We start from the raw sequence: 17,465 nt of genomic DNA, 5'->3' as shown, positions 1-17,465 counted from the left end.
GGCTTTGGCACCGAACATGTCCCCCAGATTATCCATAATCTGACGAGCAGTTATGTAATCTTCATGTTGTGCTTGTAGCATAGTAGACATGCTCGCCATCATATAACTGCGAGCCATATCATCAGAGTCCTTCCCGCATTGATACACTACGAAAACCTCATTAGGAGCATCAACAGGTGGCTCCAGAGGACAAGGTGTATTTAGTTTGAAATTCAGTTTCTCAAAGGTTAGGACGATCTTTAGGTTTTTTTTCCAATCGGTAAAATTCTCGCCAATTAAATTGTGTTTATTAAGTATCGATGATAATGCGCTCGAAGACATTTTGATCTACAATAAACATTCATATATCTAGTAAAAGCAAACTTGTATAAACATTTAGTAATCAAACATATATACATATTATAATGCAACAAATATATTTGTGTGTCAAAACCTTGAAAAAATCACAACCTCACAACGATAATTCCAAACTCAAAATTTTATAAGTCTCCTAGGGGAGATCATGCAAAATTTAATTGGGAACACAGATCCCCTCCGATCAATATATACCATCCAGATCAATCTTTGTCCAGCATATATTGATAATCGTTTTCTTTGGCCATTAATTTAATTAGCAGAGCTCCTAGGGGAGATTAATAATTAAAATAATCTTGAGTGTATAACCATCGATTCAACTATTTGATCCATACTTTATAATTGTCACCTAGGGGTGTACAATCATAAAATGTGCTCAAATAAATTATCCTCTCAGAGATCCACACCGGTACATAATGAATCTCTTCCTAGGGGTCGGTATCACCATGTGTTACCTGCGGACCAACGATGGAGGCCATGGGTCTTTTCTTCCAAAACCCTCACCCACTCAATCTTTTAGAAAACAAGGTTTTATGTTAAGAAATATGCATGAACAATTTTAATGAGTGGCACTCCCTATTCTACATGACATGTTATCACATATATAGCAAATCATATTATATGCAATCATACAAAGCAATTAAGCTAGGCAACAAGCATAATAATAATAACCGTAATATTATGGTTCCAACCTAGAAAAAAGAAAAAATAAAGATTACTAAGAATAATCGAAACATATTCCTTCATCTTGAATCTTCTCGGTTGTCCTTGTATTCTTCATCACGATCAAATTTTAGTTATCATAAAATTATTTTTCATGTTTTCCTGAAAAAATCTCAAAAAACTGTAAAATCATATACTGTCACGTTAGGTCCGGTCGACCAGTGATAGAGCAGTTATACTCAACCGGTCGACCGCCTTACACTAACCGGTCGACCGGTGCCTGTGCGACAGTAACCCAGATTTTCAGAAATCAAAGTAGTTTTTCAATTTATTCAAAAAACACAAAACAATTTTATAAACCAAGAAAAATTAGATAGCTTCATATCCTTCATCTTCAAGATCCAACTTCAAGATCCTTGATCATTCTCCTCCAAGAATTTTTTCATAAAAATTCCTATACCGTTTTCCGGTTTACAAAATTTCTACTAAAGAAAATAAAATAAACCCTAACGGCGATGATAGGCCGCATATCTAATTACATTGTAATGAACAAATTCCTATACAACCATTCTAAACTCTAAGGAACCATAACCGGTAAAAAATTAAATAATAAATAATCGTCGATAATTTATAAATAATAATCAATAATAATTATTTAATCATCCATTCACCATATATTCATGATAACAACATAATATAGAAACCCTAGAGTGCCATCTCTCTAAAATATCAATTCAAGCATAAAAGAGATATTTTTAGATCACAAATCTATGTACATAGCATAATCATGAACAAATAACCATGGCTCTGATACCAATTGTTGAAAAATAATGGTATCGAGTGCGCAGCGGAATTTAAAAAATTTAATCAACGTCAAAGCCAACCAAGAACATGTTCATGATGCTATATAACATAAATACTAAAGATCTAAATCATACCTTTTGAGATTTAGGAAACAGCACGTCTGACAGATCAAAGCGTTCTAAACAGCAACCGGAAGAGCCTCAACCAACTGGTCTTCTTTGCTATTCTCGTTTCCACGATCGGAGTACGGGTGGGCACACATCGTTCAATCTCCTCTTGGTATTCTTGAACTCCTTCCCACAAGAGAGCTAAAGAAAAAATTGTTCTTGAGAATTAAACAATTTTTCCTCTAAGGAATCTTTTATCAATAGCCTCCAAAAAGTCTCTCAAGTGATCTAATGAATAAAGTAACTTAATAGGCTATTTATAGTGTTTAGGAAGTCATACTTTCGTAATAATTAGGTTTCTCAAAGTTCTAATCGTATCCAGAATCAATTTTGCCACGTCAGCATGCATTTTACGTTACAACCGGTCGACCGGTGACAAAGACGTTATAACTCACAGGTCGACCTGTCTTCACTAACCGGTCGACCGGACCGGTTGACTTGTTTGCACTGACGAAAGTTATTTTCCTAGTTTTTAACACGAGAAACTTGCATAGAGCCTCAATTTTGATTCAAGCAACCCAATAGAGAAATTGCCTGATCAAAACAGTCATATAATAGTCTTCCTATATTAAACAACTCTTAAAACAATAATTCAACCAATTTATCTAGAATTAATTTATCAATTAATTCACCCGATAAATCACCCATGAATTAACTTTGAACCTCTTTTACGGAAATAACACAAGTTACCAATGTGTAGGAAATACGCCGTATCATTACAGGAAATTATGTGAGCTAGCAAAAGGACCCGATGGACATATATAAATCAAGCTCCTATAATCACAATGCTACTTGTAAACCAACAAGTCCGTCTCATGATTATAAAACCCTATCGCTATTCCACTAAAAGCCTAGAGCTGCACTCTCGATTTATATAGCGTATTTACAAAGCTTTGATTAGCTCTAGTCCATGACTTAATATATTAGTGTATCATCCCCACAGGATATCCATAATCGACTTGAGGTCAAGTTCCGTTTTACCTTCCCGATTACATTTATCTTATGTTCCATTATCATACCATCAGAAAAATACTATTCGTACCATTACAAACAGTAAACCATTAGATAACACAGAGTAGTCTAATGGCCGAGCGCTCGTATTTTCCAATCCACTGATAATGCATAAGAGGATATCATTGACTCTTTATAGGAGCTATGGATTCCACTATCTATGAATAACGAATCTACGCATACACGAGTCATACCCCCAATGAACCGGCAAGCGTACTTTTACATAATGTCAGGATATCTCCCTTTAATACATCAAAGGATACAAGTCAAGTATACAGGTTCATCATCCATCTCAGGATTAAGATGACAACATATAATTCGTCAAAAGTGAATTGTTTTATTCAAACAGAATTATTAATTAAAACAATTCAACTTTGGTCCGATCCAATATAGATTTCACCATTAGAAACTATATCAATGTCTCCACCCATGGAGTCCCACCTCCGACGACCAAGACAAGCCGTCTCCGTTAGGAAGTAGACAACATAACAATCTTAACATGAATAAAGCGCCCAACTTTATTCCCTCGATTGTGGATCATAAGATTTAGACTATCATCTTTAGATTCTTGTCTTCCGCGTGTTCTTCACATTATATGCATAGCCTAAAGATTTAGAATGACAGTCTCAGACTTTCAGTTTGCTTATCATACATTCAACTATTATGAACATAAAGAGGACAATACATAGATATATAAAATAAATAAATCTTTATTAATAGTCAAAATATCTCAAAGAATATTGTTACATTTATTCCTAAGGGCATAAACGCTAACAATCTCCCACTTGCACTTAAGTGAGTAAATGTGACATGCTACGCATCCCCATAGCCTCGACATGCTTCTCGAAGACCTTGGCCGGCAGGGCCTTCGTGAACGGGTCAGCCATATTGTCCTCCGACGCGATCTTGCATATTTCCACATGCCCTTCTTCAATAAAGCTTCTTATCACGTGATACTTCATGTCTATGTGCTTACTCATTTTCTGATATCTTGGTTCTTTGGTGTTAGCTATTGTCGTATTGTTATCACAGTATAGTCTCAATGGCTTATCCACACCAGGAACAACTTCAAGATCCATCAAAAATTTGCGGAGCCACACTACTTCTTTTGAAGCATCACTAGCTGCCACATACTCGGCTTCCATCGTTGAGTCAGAAGTGCAAGTTTGCTTGACACTCCTCCAAACGACGAAACCACCTCCCAGAGTAAAGACAGAACCTGAAGTCGATTTCCTAGAATCTAAACAAGATTGAAAATCTGAATCTGTATATCCTAGAGGTGTCAAATCCTCTAGTCCTCCGAAGATACTTGAATACATGCTTGACCGCAACCCAGTGGTTAGGTCCTGGATTCGACTGAAATCGACTTACAATCCCGACCGCATGACAAATGTCTGGTCGAGTACAAAGTATTGCATACATGAGGCTCCCAACCGCCGAAGCATAAGGCACCTTCGCTATGTATTCTCTTTCTTCAGATGTCTTGGGACAATCACTGTTCGAAAGAGTAATTCCAGACCTAGAATGACAGTCTCAGACTTTCAGTTTGCTTATCATACATTCAACTATTATGAACATAAAGAGGACAATACATAGATATATGAAATAAATAAATCTTTATTGATAGTCAAAATGTCTCAAAAAATATTGTTACATTTATTCCTAAGGGCATAAACGCTAACAGATAGTCTAAATCATATAATCCACAATCGAGGGATAAAGTTGGGCGCTTTATTCATGTTAAGATTGTTATGATGTCTACTTCCTAACGTAGACGGCTTGTCTTGGTCGTTGGAGGTAGGACTCCATAGGTAGAGACATTGATATTGTTTCTTGTGGTGAACTCTATATTGGGTTGGACGAAAGTTGAATTGTTTTAATTAATAATTCTGTTTGTATAAAATAATTCACTTTTGACGAATTATATGTGGTCATCTTAATCCTGAGATGGATAATGAACCCGTATGCTTAACTTGTATCCTTTGATGTACCAAAGGGAGACATCCTGATATTATGTAAATGTATGCTTACCAATACATTGGGGGTATGACTCGTGTATGCGTAGATTCGTTATTCATAGATAGTGGAATCCATAACTCCTACAAAGAGTCAATGATATCCTCTTATGTATTATTCGTGGATTGGAAAATACGAGCGCTCGACCATTAGACTACCCTGTGTTTTCTAATGGTTTACTATTTGGAATGGTATGAATAGTGGTTTTCCGATGGAGCGGTAGTGGAACATAAGATGAATGTAATCGGGAAGGTAAAACGGAACTTGACCTCAAGTCGATTATGGATATCTTATGGGGATGATACATTAATATATTGAGTCATGGATGAGAGCTATTCAAAGCTTCACAAATATTGTATATAAATCGAGACTGCTGCTCTAGGCTTTTAGTGAAGTAGTGCTAGAGTTTTATAATCATGAGACAGACTTGTTGATTTACAAGTAGTGTTATGATTATAGGAGTTTGATTTATATATGTCCATCGGGTCTCTTTGCTAGCTCACATGATTTCTTGTAACGATACGGTGTATTTCTTACATCTTGGTAACTTGTGTTATTTTCGTAAAAGAGGTTGAAAGTTAATACGAGATTGGTTAATTAATTCATGAGTGATTTATCATGTGAATTAATTGATAAATTAATTCTAAATAAATTAGTTGAATTAATGTTTCAGGTTGTTTGGTTCATGAGTAATTTATCGGGTTGATTAATTGTTAAATTAATTCTAGATAAATTGGTTGAATTATTGTTTTAAGAGTTATTTAATATGGGAAGACTATTATATGACTGTTTTGATTAGGTAACTTCTCTATTGGGTTGCTTGAATCAAAATTGAGGCTATGTACAAGTTTCTCGTGTTGAAAAACTAGAAAAGCAAGTTTCCCTAGTTCAGACAGGTCGACCGGTTCATGAATGACAGGTCGACCGGTGAGTTATAACTTCTCTGTCACCGGTCGACCGATTGTAATGTGTAGCGCATGCTGACGTGACAAAACTGACTCTATAAGCGAGATAAACTTTGGAAAAATTAATTGTTACGAAAATATGACTTCCTAAACACTATAAATATCGTATTAAGTCACATTATGTTTTAGATCACTTGAGAGACTTTTTGGGGGCTATTGGCAAAAGATTCTTGGGAGGAAAATTGTTTAATTCTCAAGAACGATTTTTTCTTTGGCTCTGTTGTGGTTAGAAAGAGTTCAAGAATACCAAGAGGAGATTGAACGACGTGTCCACCCGCACTCCGATCGTGGAAACGAGAATAGCAAATAAGACCAGTTGGTTGAGGCTCTTCCGGTTGCTGTTTGGAACGCTTTGATCTGTCATACGTGCTGTTTTCTAAATATCTAAATGTATGATTTAGATCTTTAATATTTTTGTTATATAACATCATGAACATGTTATTAATTGGCTTTGGCATTGATTTAAATTTGTTAAAATTCTGCTGCGCACTCATTACCGTATTTTTCAACACCTTAGACGTCGCCTAAATGACAAGTGATGTCTAAAACCTCACGTAGAGGTCACTCCAAACATGGGTGACATCTATTTATATATTTCCTATATTGTGGTGAACTACTATCTATATTGAACTATATCTTGTCTATGTTCTTGCCTCTCAAACGACTGCCACAATCTTTCCTCTCAAACAGACATGTGAATTAGCTTGATCATAACGTTCCAGCCTGGGCGAGGTTTTCAAACACAGTGGGTGTCCTCTATCTTGTCCCTAATTTGCTCTTGTCTGATAGTTGTAGATGACTAACACCACACTGATGTTTGTCTCCAGTTAGTGGGTGGGTTAGTGTAGATTGTAATCTTTGCTTTTGTTTCCATTTTATGTTGTTTGGCCGGCCCTCTTCTCTTGTGGTATGACATTCACACTCTTAATTTACATTTACTGAAGTTTAATTTTGAGGGAAGCATAGTGATGGTTTGGATAATTTTGTTTTTTGTTTTTTTATCTATGTTTATTTTTCTTCAAAGCAGAAGGTAGCCCTTTAGCATAACTTTTTAGCTATGCTTATGCTTATTCTTCACAAAAATTTTGGTTACAACGTTTTTAATACTATTGTTGGTATTATTATAATACCAACTAGAAATTAGAAAAATTGTTGGTCTACGCATATATACTTCATAATTAAATTCCAGCCAAGGCACAAACTGATTTCAAAATCAAATTAAGATTTCATATCTTTAAAAAAAAAGTAGATTTTATAAATAAATAAAAAAAGTAGATCAAATTAGGAAAGCTGCCTTCAACTTTTGCTTAAAAACAATAGAGATAAGAAAAGCAACAATAGCGGCTCCAAGCTTTATTTCAAAAAATTTAAGGCTGTTACTATAATATTTTTTTTATTAAAATTTAAATTTAATTTTTTAATTATAGTATTTTCCTCTTAATATACAATTTAAATTATGATTTGAGTTATGTAAATGAACATTTTTTAAAATTTTATCAAAAACTAAATTAAAGTTTCATATATTTTAAAAAAATGATATTATTAGAAAAAAATAACAAATTAAACCTTATTTATTTAACTGATTTAAATTTATAGTGTTACATTTTTATAATTAAATTTTTTTTTAAAAATATTACATTTAATTTTTTTATTATAATTTAAAATTTTTAAAAAGTATTATATTCCAACTCTAATTAAAAATCTAGAAAAACAGACGCGAACAGTTGCTAGCTCTGTCTCTCTCCTTAATCTCCATTCTCCCGCCCTTTAGTTCTCTCTCTAATCTCCATTCTCCCGCCCTCTGTCTCTCTCCCTAATCTCCATTCTCCCAGTCCCGAATCTGCCCTAATGCACGTCGCACGCTCATCATCGTCGTCCTTATCACACAGAGATCCTCGTCCTCATCGTCTTCTCTTTCTTCTTCTTCTTCTTAATCAGTTGGCGCAAAGTTTTTTTTTTTTGGCCTTTAAGCGTCATTTCTTTTTCATTTAATTGGTGTTGTCTGTTAGGTTTTGGGTTTGCATTTTCTAAAACAGCATCTATGGATTTTGGGATTTGTAGGTTTCCTTCTCCACTTTACCTTTTGTCTTTTAACTTTTTAATTTATGATGTCGCCGACTCATGTGGCATATATTCTAATTTTTTTCTTTTATCCTTGGTTGTGCTAGAACTTGCTTTTCATATTCATTTAGAGTGTAAGTTATTCCGTATTTTTCATTTTAGTGAAATGCTTTTGTCTTATGAGTTTTGCTTCGAATTGGATTTAATGGAATTTATTTTTATTTATTTATTTGGGTGAATTTGGTTTCAGAAAGAATGCATTCGAATTTGGCTTTTTTAGCAGAACAATCTGAAGATGAGGGTCGAATTATGCGTTAATCCTACTTTCTTGTTATTTTAGCTTTTAGTGATAATACTAGGATTCTTTTTTTTTTTTTTTGCTTTAGCAGTTTAAGCCTAATTTGCTATGTTTCTGATTGATGCAGGACTGCTATGGCAGATGGAGATGATGTTTCCATGGATTTTGTAGTGAAGTTAAGTATGCAGTAAATGTTCTCATGGATTTTGCAGTTAATATTGCCAAAAAAGGGTCGATTAAAGTTCTGCATATGACTTATGTAGGTAACACACATGTATATAATATTAATCTCTATTTGTTTTTGTTTTAAGGAATTAATTATGGTGAAACACAATTGAGAGTCCTGAAGAGTAAAATTTGGGAAGAACAAGAAAATATTAAGGGTTCTTTGCTTATTAGTTTGGAATTTGGACTATTTTTGTTGAATAGCGACTACATGTAAGAAGATACTAACATCCATGTTATTGTGCGATTGTCAGTTGATCTGCAAAGTATGTCAATAGAGGTACTCTGTTTTTGCGTTTCTGTTTTCTTAACTTGAAATTATGTGAATTTTATATCTTATTTAAGTGTTAATTTAGTGTTCAATGAATGCAGATGATTTTTGGTCTTCTCTAACCTGAAATTCAAAAGGTTAGTTTCGATGTAATGGTTTGAAACAAATTTCAATTCTTTAAGACTTCATACGTCATATCAGCAATGGCTGAGAATTATCATGAGTAAACAAGTATTTCTAAATTCTTTTTTCTTCATGAAGCATAAACTAGTAAGGATCTTAAATTTATGAGTGTTTTTAATTCTTTTGATGCTTGTTTGGGGGTGACTGCAGGGTCAGTTGGAACCTCATCTAAAAACTTCTTCATCAGGTGTTAAAGCTCTCTATCATTACGTACATGCAAAGGGCCTCAAGCTTGAGATTCATTTTGTTAGTTTATAGCTCTTACCCCGGCTAATATTGTGCAATATTCATGAATAGATTGTAGAGCTCTAGATTCAATTCCCAGATACTGAAATGCTTTTGGATTTGATGCTCTAGATAAGTGAAGCTTACAAAGGTAATTCTGAAGGCTGGAAAGTGCAACTCTAATTTTCTTCCATGCATTGCCCTATTATACTTTGATTATTTGGTGCTTGAAGGATTTAGAACTTGAAGAAAATATACTGGTTAATTGTATTTATAGAAAATCACAGAGGCAGGAAAGAGAGAATTACTCTCTGATTCATCTTCTTCATTCCAGAGAAAATAACACACATTTAAATAGAAAAGAAGAGCATACACGGCTAACCCTAGGATCCCTTATAATCAGGGATTTTATTCTATTACTTCATTCTTTCCTAATTCATTCAAAAATTAAATCCTAACCTAACATTCCTGATTTACCAACACTCTCCCTCAAGTTGGTGCAAAGATATTCATCATGTCCAACTTACTCACTTGAAATTCAAGTGGCTGTCTCACTAGACCCTTAGTCAGAACGTTTGCAACTTGCTGTGTGGTGGGTACAAATGGAGTACAAATTATTCATTCTTCAAGCTTTTCTTTTATAAAGTGTCTATCAATCTCAACATGTTTCGTTCTGTCATGTAGAACTAGATTATGAGCAATACTGATAGCCGTTTTGTTGTCACAATACAACTTCATAGGAAAACTTATTGGTCTCTTATAGCTCTTCTAAAACTCTTTTTAGCCAAAGAACCTCACATACTCCTTGAGCCATTGATTTGAATTCTGCCTCAGCACTACTTCTAGCAACTACACTTTGCTTCTTGCTTCTCCAAGTGACTAAATTGCCCCATAGAAATGTACAGTAGCTTGATGTTGACTTTCCATCAGTGATTGAACCTGCCCAATCAGCATATGTATACACCTCAATTCCTCTCTTCTCATTTTTCTTGAAGAAGAGTCCTTTTCCAGGTGTGCTTTTCAGATAACGAAGAATTCGATACACAGCTTCTAGATGTTCTTCATATGGGGAATGTATAAACTGACTTACCATCCTCACAGCGAAGCGATGTCAGGACGTGTATGTGACAAGTAGATTAATCTTCCAACCAATCTTTGGTATTTCCCTGTGTCTACTGGAACACCATCTTTTACATCTCCAAGTTTAGCATTAGCTTCTATTGGAGTATCTGAAGGTTTGCAACCACTCATTTCAGTTTCTTTCAAGAGATCTAGAATATACTTCCGCTGTGACACCACAATGCCCTTTTTTGATCTTGCCACTTCCATTCCAAGGAAGTATTTTAGTTGGCCTAGATTTTTAATCTCAAATTCCTTGGCTAGGCTCTGCTTCAGTCTAATCATCTCTTCTAAATCATCTCCAGTCAAAATTATATCATCCACATAGACAATCAAGACAGACACCTTGTCTTTGGTAGATTTCTTTGTAAAGAGAGTGTGATCCGATTGTTCCTGTGTATATCATTGGTTCTTAACAAACTTTGTAAATCTCTCAAACCAAGCTCTGGGAGACTGTTTAAGACCATATAGAGACCTCTTTAGTTTGCACACCTTGGTTCCAAACTTCTCAGTAAAGCCCGGTGGAGATTTCATATAGACTTCTTCCTCTAAGTCTCCATTCAAAAAAGCATTCTTCACATCCAGTTGATTCAGAGGCCAATCAAGATTAGCAGCAACAAACAAGAGTACCCGAATTGTATTTAGCTTTGCCATTGGAGAAAAGTCTCTGAGCAGTCCACTCCATATGTCTGAGTGAAGCCTTTAGCCACAAGGCGAGCCTTGTATCTTTCTAAAGATCCATCTGAGTTGTACTTTACGGTAAATACCCATTTACAGCCAACAACTGTTTTCTCATCTGGCAGATCCACTTTCTCCCAAGTAGCATTCTTCTCCAGAGCTCTCATCTCCTCAAGGATCGCTTCTTTCCACTCGGGAACATTTAGAGCCTCCTGGACACTATTAGGAATAACCACACTTGACACTTGTGAAAGCACAATATGAGGGTGAAATACTTTTGTAAGACACAAAATTTGACAATGGATGTTTTGTACAAGACTTAACACTTTTCCTAAGAGCAATGGGAAGATCAAGCTGACTAGAACGGTTTGACTCAGAATTACCTGGAGGATTATTCTCAGGAACTATTGAAGAGTCATCACGAATTTCATTATCTAACCTCTGATTAGACACTTGGTGGTGCGGCAGGATAGGGCCTCTTCTTTTCTGCGCTTGGTACTCCTTTGAATAAGTAAGTCCTTTAAACCGTTTCGCACACATCTTTGTTGTTTCAGTATTTTGATTCTGAGATGGCATTACCACAGGTTGTTCATTGGTAGATTCAATATTTTCAACATTTAATTCATTTGTTTCCACCGACTTTGTATTTTCCATACCATTCTCTTTGGGTAATTGTTTGTGGGAAACATCTTGAGTAAAGTCAAACATTGAACCATCTAGAAACTCATCTTCACTAGTGTTCTCCCCTTGAAGATGGGAATTGCTGTAGTAGGACTGTCCTTCAAAAAATGTGACATCCATAGAAACAAACATTTTTTTGGAAACCAGATCAAAACATTTATACCCTCTCTGATTTATATAGGATAGCCTACAAAAATACACTTATGTGCTTTTGGATCAAGCTTAGAACGTCTAGGATCATGATTATGAACAAAAGCCACACTTCTAAAAATTTTTAAGGGAATATCTGTTGTTAGCCGAGTGGTGGGAAAACATTCGGTGAAAACCTTTATTGGTGTTTTAAAGTTCAAAATTCTCGTAGGCAGCCTATTAATCAAAGAAGTAGCTGTTAAAACTGCTTCTCCCCAAAGGTACTTAGGAACCTTAGTTTTAAAACTTATAGCTCTAACAACTTCAGAGAGATGTCTGTTTTTCGTTTTAGCCGTGTATTATTACAAGAACTTTCGTATACAATCCTTTTCCCGGCAAAAAAAATTCCCTAACACATTGTTAAAAAATTATTTTCCATTATCAGTTCAGAAAATTTTAATCTGAGTCTGAAATTGTGTTTGGACCATATTATAAAAATTTTTAAACACGGTTTCAACATCCGATTTTTCTTTTAAAAGGAAGACCCAAGTGACTCTAGTATGATCATCAATGAAAATAACAAACCAGCATTTTCCAAAAAAGGTTGGCACTCTAGGACCCCAAATATCACTATGAATCATGGTAAATGGTTTTGATTTTTTATATGGTTGAGATGGAAAAACATCACGATGATGCTTTGCTAATTCACAAGATTCACATCGAAAAACAGATGGATTTTTATACATGAATAACTTGGGTAACAAATGCTTTAAATATTGAAAATTTGGATTTCATAATCGATAATGTCATAACATAATCTTACTGTCACTAGAAATAGAAATAGAATTGAAACATGTATGCTGATCTTGTCTTCCAAAAGTAGATCCGTTATTGAAGAGGTAGAGATCACTATCCAGTTTAGCACCCCCAATCATCTTCCCCGAGGTTAAATCCTGAAATTCACAATGAGAAGACCAAAAATTACTTGACAATTATGATCAAGAGTCAATTTATTGATAGATAAGAGGTTATATGACAAATGGGGAACATGAAGAACATTTTTTAGGATTAGAGAAGGGGAAATGGTAACTGTTCCTTTCCCAGCAACAGTAGCAAAGGAGCCAACTGTAATTTTAACTCTTTGATTCCCTGCACAAGGTGTATATGAAGAAAAGAATTGCGAAGTACCAGTCATATGATCGGTAGCATCTGAATCTAATATCCAGGAGCCATTAGACTTGGTACACGCAATGGCTGCAGTGAAAGAGTTACCTGACTGTGCTAGAGAACAAGATGAGTTAGAATTTCCTAAAGATTGGGATTGAAACATTTTATGTAGGTGCTCTATTTGTTCTTTTCTAAAAGGAAGGGGCGCTGATGGAGATTCCTGCTCTGGATCTGTGCAGCTTGCTTAGAATGTGCGAACATCTCCCTCTAACTTGGTGTCACTGTCGGGTCTTTTCCTACAGTTTGCTGGTTTCTCGTGTAGTTTTCAACAATTCTCCCGAGTATGCCACGCCTTCCTACAATGGTCACTGATCGGTACGAAAATATCACCTATTTTCTACTCACAAGTGCACGAGGTCGACAAGTAATAAAGTAGTGAGTGAGTGTCGTGTCCCACAAGGATTGTGTTCCTAAAATTTGGCTAAGTACTGCAACTAGAATAACCTATTTTTATCTAGACAAGTCCAACATAAGAATGAGATCAATCAAAACAAAAATAAATGCTAAACTAATTAAATAAGCAAATAAACAATGCAAGGAATTTTTTTTGGGATCGAAGGGGGGTCTAATGATAAGGTAGCCAGGGTCCTTGATTTCACCTTGCCTAGTTATTCTAATCCTTTTTAATGCTATTGATTTCCCTCAAGCCAAACATTAATAATGAATTTCTTAAAATAATCCAACTCCCTCTCTCAAGTGCCGAGTCAAATATATGCAAAATCACCTAATTAATATCCCTATTAATTAAGTTAATTGTGCATTCATTAAGCTCTAATTCATTTGTGATTACCTAGCTCATATTTATCTCCCGATTCCAATACTCACTAGGATGTGTGCTCAACAAATCCCAACATGTGCAAGTGACTCTCTCAAGCCTAAATCTACATATCTAAATCTTCTAATCAATCTTTCAATTGATTAAAGCATTAAGCAAAGAAGAGCACAAATGTTTGGGCATGAAAAACATCAAATATTCATAGCATAATCGTAGTAAGGTTACATCAAGTCCCCTAGCACAAAAATCTGGCAACCCATAATTGTAAACTCAAACATATTCAAAATTAAACAAAACTGAAAATACATGATGAATCCACAAAAATAAAGAAAATACTAGGTTTAAGAACAAGAGGAGGAAAGAGGAAGAAAAATAAAATTCAGTGTAGTGCAGCTTCCAATCTCTAAGAGCTTCCCCTCAGAGAGTTTCCTGTAAAAACTAGGGTTTTTCTTCTATCTTCTTTGTTGTCTGCGCCTTCCTTCTTTTTGCTCTCTCCTCCCCTCGGATCCAGCCAAATTCTCTATATGAGAGAAGGAAGTTGAGGAACGACGCCTAACGCGAGTGGGTGCGCGCCTGGAATCGCGCGGGCGCGCTAATTTTTATCTTGCATCATGAGTCTAAAAGAAAAAAACAACCCTAAGAAGATATATAAGGCTAAAAGGTTGGTCAAAAGACCTGAGGTTAGGGCCGGCAATTTCAGACACGACACGATGAAACGACACGAAAACGACACGGGATAAATGGGTTTAGACCGCACGTTTATTAATTGGGTCGTTAACGGGCTGGCACGAATAACACGAAAATAAACGGGTTGGATTCGTTCCAGCCCGTTTAACACGTTTAACCCGTTTAGTTATACGGGCCATAATCGGGCCGACACGACACGACCCAAACCGACCCGTTTATTAATCCATATATATATTTATATTTTTTTTAAAGATAAAACCCTAGCTTCTCACATTCTCATTCTCTCATTCTCTCATTCTCTCATTCTCTCTCATTCTTTCTCATTCTTTCGCAGCCCGTTTTATTTATATTCTCACAGTCCATTTTATTTATATTCTCTCATTTGCATCTCTCATTTCTATGAAGGGTGTTAGATAAAAGGGTTAATTTAATTTAACACTCTAATTTTTAAATAAGTTATGGCATGTTGATAAAATTACAAAATGCCAATGGACTTGTAGATGGATGATTTGTAAATGGATTTGTAGATGGTTGATTACAAAATGCCAATGGATGATTTGTAATGGATAAACCTAAACTTTAAATATGTTTTATGCTTTATGCACTTAAATATACCAATGGACTTGTAGATGGTTGATTATGTTTTATGCACTTAAATTTTCAAATATTTGGTTATGTTTTCAAACTTATTTAAATGTACTTGGTTATGTTTTCAAATTTCTTTAGATGTTTAGTAATTGGTATGTTTTGAAACATATGTCATAAGTGATGTTTTAGATATTTTAATGTGTGTTGGCTATTATGCATGATTTTAACTATAAGTGATATTAAGTAGTAAATTAATATAGTTTTGAATACAATATAAAATTCACTATTTTTGCTAGTTGGGTCATAAACGTGTTTTTTTCGTGTCGGCCCGTCACGACACGTTTAATAATCGTGTTCGCGTGTCGTGTCGTGTTAATCGTGTTATTAGCGTGTCGTGTTCGTGTTTGGGTTTATGACACGTTTATTAATCGTGTCGTGTTCGTGCTCACTATAATCATGTCGTGTCGTAATCGTGTCGGCCCGAACACGGCCCGCGAACACGAATTGCCAGCCCTAACTGAGGTGGGTGTGCGGGCTCTTTTTGATGTTTTCTTGATTTTCATCTCCTTTTCTTCCAAGTAATCTAATTTTTCTTTGTTTAGCTGAATCACTTACAAACATATTAAAACAACCTAAAAACTTGAAGATATTACAAATTATCCAATTTCAAGACATTAAATAAGTGAGTTAAAACTCACTTATCAAATACCTCCAAACTTGAACAATTGCTTGTCCTCAAGCAAAAGAAAAAAAAATATTAAAGAGAGGAAAGAAAACAGCGAGAAAGGAGAAAAAAAAACTATGCATGAGCCAAGTTTCAAATTAATAGCCAAGAACATTTATCCCAAAGGTTAAAAGTACCAAAGCTCGAAGGAAATGCCTAACACCAAAGTTGTCTAGAATTTCAACTCCCAGCCTAGTAACGATTCAAATAAGATTCCCTAACTGTGAGTGTGTGCACAACCAAGACCACTTCATCAATGATAGCACCCGGATACATTTATGCAATTAGGCGGTCATGTAAAGGTCACTCATAAAGTTCTAGGTAATTCCATAAGCTCATCTTTCGTGCTACTCTCCACTAATGTAGGTTAAGGTAAAATTGAGGATCATTAGGACTTCTTAAGGGTTGTAATGTAAGGCTAGGGTGTAAGGTAGATGAGATGAGAAATTTTAGGCTTAAGATCACCCTAGGCATGAGGTGCACCCCATGAATCTTGCATGAACAATTGGAAACTCACACACCAACTCCCACTTTGCTCAATTTTCTATTTACCATCATTCCCACAAAACTTTATTCATGAATAATCTTGAAACACAAAAAACAAGAAATTCATAAGAATTTATTTTCTTTTTTTTTGTTCTTTTCTTTCTTTCTTTTTTTTTCTTTTTTCTTTTTTTTTTTTTGAATTCCCAAACCATAAATGAAATGCTCAACACTTTCATGATTGCTCTCAACAATTATATCTTCAAATTCATGCAATGATGCAAACATGCCCATAAATGATAGGTTAAGTGAAGGAGATTCATAAAATGGCTAGGTTAATTTATGTGGGTAATGAAAGAAAACGGGGTCACATAGGCTCAATGGGGAGACTAGTGGTAAGTTTTCCATAGGTTAGCTATTTAAGGCTCAAATGATCCAAGAAGATGCCTAAATCATTGTTCCAACAACACCCCAACTTAGGATTTCGCCGTGAGTAGCACTAGGATGAGTTCTAGAACTCCTTTTTGAGATGCAAGAGCCTCCTAAGTCACATAAATGTTCTCTAAATGCTCAAAAGACTAGGTGATCAAGGTTTATTGTGGTCGAAAATGCAAGAAATCAAGAGAGAATTACAACCAACAAGGGAGTCAAGCACACAAACAATCGATGCTAAAAACATTTTCAAAGACCTAAGGACACTTCTTAACACAATTCTATCATTGAGTTCTTTGGCTAACAAAAAATTATGAGGCAAACACTTTTATTTTTTGGACATGTTCATCCCCCCCAAACTTGTATACAACATTGTCCTCAATGTTAGAATAAATCAATTTAAGCACAAGGGAACAAGAATACATACCGGGGAGGCGAGACAATCTTGCCTCCTAATGTTGTCGGTGAAGATGCTAAGGGCATAGTGGCATATACTCGGGTTGTTGCGGGCCTTCCTCCATAAATTGCATCTTGAGGCTCATTTATTCTAATGCCGTGGAAGCTCGTCAAAGAGTGGCTTCCGCCCATACCACGTGTCGTACAACACGACATATGGGTCATGATTCTTGACGCCCTAAAGCTTGGCGGGATATGGAATTAATTGGCTCATTCGCTCAACTTGACTTGGCTTAGGCTCAT

At 35.4% G+C, this 17,465-nt stretch overlaps 1 long non-coding RNA gene across 1 annotated transcript; it reads left to right on the top strand.

Moving 5' to 3' along the window:
• Positions 1-8,483: 8,483 nt before the first annotated feature.
• LOC112094438 lies at positions 8,484-9,337 on the top strand. The gene is made up of 4 exons (XR_002903528.1): positions 8,484-8,598; positions 8,819-8,844; positions 8,937-8,972; positions 9,169-9,337. It is a non-coding gene; the product is annotated as an uncharacterized LOC112094438 (long non-coding RNA).
• Positions 9,338-17,465: the final 8,128 nt, after the last annotated feature.

Source organism: Morus notabilis, unplaced genomic scaffold, assembly GCF_000414095.1.
Source record: "Morus notabilis unplaced genomic scaffold, ASM41409v2 Scaffold152, whole genome shotgun sequence".
Taxonomy (NCBI): Eukaryota; Viridiplantae; Streptophyta; class Magnoliopsida; order Rosales; family Moraceae; genus Morus; species Morus notabilis.
The sequence above is the reverse complement of the archived record's forward strand: the minus strand, read 5'-3'. Positions and strand labels throughout refer to the sequence as shown.